Source organism: Glandiceps talaboti, chromosome 2 (genome assembly GCF_964340395.1).
Source record: "Glandiceps talaboti chromosome 2, keGlaTala1.1, whole genome shotgun sequence".
Classification (NCBI taxonomy): domain Eukaryota; kingdom Metazoa; phylum Hemichordata; class Enteropneusta; family Spengelidae; genus Glandiceps; species Glandiceps talaboti.
The window spans coordinates 24269820-24277359 of NC_135550.1; positions in this window are offsets into that span (position 1 = coordinate 24269820).

Consider the following 7540-nt stretch of genomic DNA (forward strand, 5'->3'; position numbering starts at 1 on the left):
TATGTAGTGCTGACTTCATCCCACTTCCGTGTGTGTGTGTGTGTGTGTGTGTGAGTGAGTGTGATAAAACTTTATCATCCAGGATTCCGTCTGAGCATACCAGTTTAGTATTCCTTTCACTTTTGTACATTTTTTCATCGGGAGTGCTCGATGCTTGCTAACTTTACACTATGAACAGAACTGATATACATTAGACATCCTTTAATACAAGACTGGGACACCTCAAAAATGAAAATTCCTCCGAACTCAGCCGAGATACTTTCATACATCTTATATTTGGGTTGAGGGGGCACATGATTTTATAACGAACGAGGGGCTGTTAGGATAGACAGACACCAGTGGAAGATTTTTTTATAATGTCATCTTCTTCAAATGTTTGAGTTTGCTATTCATTTTAGTGTATTACTTCAGGAAAAATGTCAACTTTTTAAAACATTTTTTCCCAGTTACTAGGAGTCACTCGGGCTTTACGTGTTCACCTGATTGTTTCACAATCACTCACTCAAGTAATTTATATTTCACACAAAATAAGATATTGTAGTTATACTTATTTTGGCTTTGCACCATTTTTATTCGATCCTGTGGTCACCTAGAACCGTTTTTCCTCTACATCCAATTTCCCTGATGCAGATCTTCTCAGTGTAGGATCGAAAAATCGGAAATTTTTAAAACCCATTTTGGAACCCAGTCCTTGTTTCGCCGTCTGACTCAATGTTCACTTAAAGTTCTAGTTCCGTGATTCACCGGCACATAGGCACTGTAGTTGGACTGATTCTAGTTTATCAACTAACTCAAAAGAACATAGTTGTGTATTTAAAAATTGGTAATTTTTCTACTTGTTATGCCCACTTGACGCATTTTAAGAGTGTACTATGCTATTATATATATAAAGAGCTATGCCTCAAAATTCTGCAGTGTTTAGAGTTACCTTTCACTTTCACTAACAAATATAAACGAATTGAAAATTAAATATACAAATACCAGTCGGTGTCTCATATTGTGTCGCCGGAAATCAGCATGGTATCCTTGACATCGTGTAGGCAGCAGGCCGTCATCACACTTTGATAGCAACCGTAGAGGGCGTCAGCTGTCAGGACCACAAGTAGCAGGCCAGACAAGAAATCGTGAAATCGGAATCAAATTCGAAGTGAAGTGAAGACAAGAGATTCACAATTTATCCCTATCTGTATCGTTCCGTAAATGACGAAAGTTTCATGAGTTCCTTTGGTGAATATGGATAACCATTCTCTAACATTTCAATGTACATTTTTGATCGACAAATTTCGCATGACGAAAGTTTGAATGTCTATCACATACGTATACGATCACCAGTTGTCTGACCACTATTTAAACCTAACCTTTTGGAGATGAATACATCATTTTTGACCCGATTTACCGTGAAGTTACCTTGAACCTGGCATGGGGTGTGGGACTCCTCATACACGAAATTGAAACCAAATCAAATCGACCAGTACCTTATAAGAACATACGTGCCACAATTTGAAGTTTGTCACTTTTTAATATTCGTCAATAATATATTAGCGATGTATGATATTTCATTGATTATATGGTCATGATTTATGGGAAGAAGATTACCCTAAAGACTGATTGGACGGGAAATGACCCAAATAGAAATTCCTCTAAAAGGTTGATAGTCGTTATAAATTGACACAATTATAAAGTCATCTGACAAGCACACTTACCAACCTATCGTTTGTTACAATCTAGACAGTGATCATGACCCAATTCAAGATAAAGCAAATCAAGATAGCTAATTCATCTACGTACCCTCCCCATCGCCAAGAAATATACACTGCTGTCACTATATATCGACAAAACCTAATTAACGATAGATAATCAAGAAAAGTATTAGAGAATTTAGAAAGGAACAATCGTCTACACCACTATGGTTCCAGTGCATGACCATTTGCCAAGTTGTGAAATAAGAGATTGCCACATATATAGCAAGCGAACTGGACCCTGTAGATATATCAACAAGGCATAATAAGCATCGGAAGTAAAGTGGTGGTGACATAAAGAGTTACAAATTAGAAATAAAAGAACAGGGTCAGTAGAAGTGTCATTGTGAACTCGTTTTCATCTAACGTCAACTTGTCATTTATGAAACTTGATGGATATCCTGCTGAGATGTGGATTACTTACTCCTCAACCACATGCTGGCTTTTTCACCTTCAAATTATCGGAATAATAACATCCCGTGGAGAGTCAAATAAATCGTACACTCCATTTGTTTGGACTCCATCAACTCAAACAGGTTGGTGAGACAAATGGAGCGAGAGCCGGTAATGTTCCCTAGACTGGTTCCCCTAGTGGTTCAACGGCGAGACGTTAGGTTGAGATGTTATCAAACGTTGGTGTAACTGGCAATAAATGGGGAGTTGATGGGGTGCAGGCGATATGAGCACCAGACTGAAAATAAATAAGCAGTCTTCGCCTACTGGTGCCACGAATCTCCTCAAATTAGGCTCAAAGGTTTCAGGACACGCATTGAAATTGTTTCCTTCATAAACACAAATAGGCCTAAGTGATATCTAAAACACACGGATTGACAGTTATATCCCAGAAACAACAATTAGGTGGCCTTCTGTGTTTACGACGGTGGGTACTACTCTACAGGAGGAATGCCAACATTTTGATAGGGAATGGCCTATGTTTACAATAAACTTTAAATGATATCAATATCGGTGGAAATGAAAAAATCGTTAAGATCGCAGACACGTACCAAAACCACTGTTCTTAGTCTATCAACTGTATCCATGGTAACAACATTTATGGGATTGGCGTAAATACTCAAGTGTTTGATGGGTTTGGTGTATGGCTGTGTTAGACAACTGTCAAAGTGTATGCAGAGTATGTTGCAATTGCACTATAGAAGGAAGTGTCATACAGACAAACACACACTGACATGATACATACATACATACATACATACATACATACATACATACATACATACATACATACATACATACATACATACATACATACATACATACATACATACATACATACATACATACATACATACATACATACAGGGGGGGAACACTCATTTATGTTAAAGGGGTATAGAACTTCTTTATACATTAATTTGTCTTTGTTTCATATCAAGAATTACCGTAACAATTTAATCACCATTAATATATAGGCAAACTAATACCATTAAATATATCAGATGGAATAATTTTGAGTGCACACAGTCACAGAGATTATACGTGACATCCGTGTTGAGGAACAGCATTGATAAGACATGCGCAAACCTGATAATGTTTTAAGATAATTTATACTCACTTAAAGGCTAAAGGCACATATCTGCATAAAAATGACACTATAGACGGATGAGTATCTACTCAATAGGTAAAAACCGGTGTCTCAAATTTGACTATGTATTAACGTCACAATTAGCAACATAATGCACATGGCGTCGTGTTGATAATCTTGTACTAAAAAAAGTGTACATGACTTGTCAGAAGTACGGTCATATTATGTTACAATTTAAGATACATAACGTAATACTATATACATATTCCTAGTATTATCAAATTGCCCATTATTGATTGTAATCATATGCTCATTGAATGGGTGTGTCTTGGTTGATAAATTTATGACTCACCAGTCTGTTTACTATCTACGTACAGTAAGACTAATATAGAAATAGTCATCATTTGGAATCAGCATCACTTGTTCTAGTGAAATTCATATCAGACACACCACTTGTATAACACAGCGGTGAAAATATTTCTTTCTTTTCTTTTTCTTTTGTTTTAATTAAAAAAATACGAGTGTGATTCCAACTAGGAATCAAGTGTGTTTGTCAGTATAACCACAGACAAATAAGACATTTGTCTGTGGTGTAAAAGTCGTGTGTATGTCGGTAAATTGAGAAGTAACAATGTAATAAAAAAAGAAAATCGAGGAGATACTATGAAGAAAGTTCTGGTCTAGGAAAGCTGAGTCTTGTGGCAACCGTGTACTTTTGACACATTATAATTTAATTGTAGCTATATGCTGACATATTCTCCTTTCTATAATTTGGACAATAAATTTTCCGACATTACTTATCTGTATCTGGTATGGCACTAATATGCAAATCGTACCCTTCCCACCACTCCCGTCTTTAAAACTTGGACGTTCCCTGGATTGTTTTGCTGTATATTACTATCGTGGGACATCATGGGATGTGTGATGACCTCTAAGTGATAATTGGTTTATATGTTAAGATAACTAGATGTGACAAGTCTGCTGGGGTTCATGGCTATGATATCATATAGTCCAAGTACTGGTCTGTGGTTTTAGTTAACTCAGTTGGAAAACTTCACGTCCAAGATTTCGTTTGTAAATGCTGATATGTGTTTACAATTGTTTTCACCTTTTTGTCAGAAACCAAACTTGACTGGTTACGGACATAAGCGAAATCAACAGAATGCTGACAATATAATTTTACAAATTAGTCTTCCTAGATCCTATTCCTGTTTCCTATCCAAAGATGTCCTGCTGACTGCATGCGTCAACATCCAAAAAATCGAGGCCTCTTTGAAACGAAAAAATGGAAATAGGGCGCACCGCGCACCTGAAGTGAACTCATTAATGTCGACGATAAATAAGCATATTTTGTGGGAAACAAAAACAAACATTCAAATCATTTTGCTCGCTTTCACAAGTGTTATATTGTATTTCCTAATGTGTTCAAGTACAAAATAGTAGTAGGGCGAATTGCATGTATTAGCATCATTAGGGTTGCCTAGATATCAGTGTAAATGGCTCTGAAAAACGACTGGCTTTCCTGAAAACGAGAAGCGGCTATTATTCTTCTAAAGTTATTATACACTGGTTTTTTTTTTATCAAATGTATAGTAAGACAGATATAGAATACAAACTCACATCTAATTCCTTTCCTTCATATAGTTACTTTGAAATAAAAAGTTGCCCTCTTCGTGGAATGTGTCTTATCAAGCGTAACAAGTTGGCGCGAATCCGGTAAAATAGCTAGTTTCATATGATGATCATATCCATGACTGTTCAGTAGGGATTCATGGTGGCGTCAGATAGGGTCGGGAGTAATGGAGTGTGTCCATACTTTCCTGCCATCCTATCACTGTAGACACGCAGTAACATAGTGACTGGCACCGTATTGTTTGTACAAAACGGCATCATTTCTAATTTCATGTTCCTTGGAGCGAGACTATCAAAATACATTAGTACATCCCTTAGAATAACTTTGAAACATTACCTGCACAAAATATACTCGAAGACTTATGATGAAACCCTAGGGAATTGTGGGTAACTGGTTTGACGGCTACAATTTCGTGGGGTCCATTGGATCGGAAATTGAATGAGTTAGACATCGCGTTCCTTTCACAAAATTTCTTATGCGATCAGGTTTCTGTTGTTGTTTTTCGCAAGTGCCAGCTATACGAATACTGTATCGTCAATTAACACCGTGGAAAATGTGAGGAACATGAAAGGTTAAATACATCTATATAAGGAACAAAGGAGTTGTATAGAACGTGTTTCTCGATAATATTTCAGGAACTGTCGAAAACCTTCTCCAAGAACTGATCTGCCCATACCATTAAACATATTTGATTATATGATGTATTACAGGATGTCATTGTTATTGATTTACTAACAGTACAGTTCCCCTCTGATGTAATGTTGTGTGTCTACTTTTACCGTCTATTTACACGAATGTCGTGGTTTTCATCATCGATGGCTAAACACACAAAGCGTCCTTTACTTTTAAGTAGTAGTTGAGAATAATGGACTCTGCAAGGTCCACCACATTGCCTCGTATGTTATCGTATATAACTAGTTAAGTGGCTTAGAGCATTGTTACGAGTACATTCGTAGTGGTTCCCCCTGTAGCGATGATTGTCCCATCATATCGTATATAAAAGGCCAATAATCACAACCAATTACACAATAAACATTGTACGGTGACTTACACCAACACTAATAGAACCGACCAATCAGCGATCGCATTATTGTTTGACTGGCCCTCCCACACGTCATGTATTCCAGCCAGCCTTAAACACCACACGCTAGAACTTTTTGGACCAAAAGTAGTCGAGAACTTGCACAGTTTTAGTTCTTCGGTGTATTTATTAACATTTCAACGTGAAACCTAGGACTAAATAAGTGCAATGTTGAGCACTGCGCATCCTCGGCACCCTGTGAATTTCTGTCCCAGTGCATACTTCCCACATCCCCTCACAGCAGAACGATTGCCTGGAGAAGAACTAGAAATCGAAGTCAAGCCAGGCAGATCTTTCGCAGTGGTGGATATTTTACAGAGTCGAGAGGAGCTTGGGATGATTAGGGAACAGCGTCAACACCAAATACTGGCCACCCACCATGACCAACACACGACGAGCATCAGCCGAGGTGCCGGAATCGTTCTCGATAACCCAACGACTCATCATGGAATCGTGGCTAGTAATGTCAAGTCAAGTCAACTTCGTTTTGGTATTGATAAAATTCTATCAGAAGACACCAAACCAACTAAGAAAAGTGACGCGACTAACCAATATTCGGGTAATTGTATTTTTTTTACTTTTGAAATCCCTCTATGAATATAAAATGATGAATCTATCATTTGAACAAATTGAATTCAAAATATCACTTTCATCAATTATCAAAATATTCATTTACAAATTCAAAAAAATGTCAACTTTTAAATTTCTCGTAACCCCAGAAAGTTGGTCGACATTACATAGCTACATGTAACATCAATGTTTTGGACAGATTGTGAATACAATTTTTGCAGGGTGCCAGACAACAAAACACTGAGATGTTGTAGGAAGCGAAGATATTTTTCTTCCTGTACATTTTTCCTATGGAAGTGTGCGCAATATGAATCAGAGCAGATTTCTAGGCTGGTAGCAATAATTATATTTAACAGTATTCAGTTATTAGCAACTACAAAACATACGATTTTATTTTTCCTCTATTTTCTTTCTTGACCACAGCTAGTACATTCATTAACATTCATTTCTGTACACCTTTGCAGACGAGGGAAATGACTATCCAAAACAGATTTGTTTATCAACATCCAATGTTATTTACCCGTCGATAATGACTGCACAGCCAGCGATCATTTATCCTACCCCAGCATATACACACCGCCACCACCATGTCGAATCTGGCCGTCCCTATCACCCCTCTATTTACAGCAACGAGCAGTGCCGTAATACCTGTTCTTATCAAGGTACGTATACATAGTAAGTTACGCTATTGGATAAAACAAAATAACACAAAAAAAGTGAATCAATGAAAAATGGAGAGAGCATTAAGTTCTTCTTCCTTATATATATGTGTGTGTGTGGACGTTTAGGTTATAATGTCAGTATCCATTGATTGTTTCATTCGGCTTTCTTTAAACAGTGCTTTAACATTTGTGTCTATAAGGGTGTAGAATGAGCGACAAGATGAATTGAATATTTCGGCATGACGATATTTTGTTTATGAAATCACTCTATCTCATATCAAATGCCTGAACCCTTGCTGAACGTTTCGACCG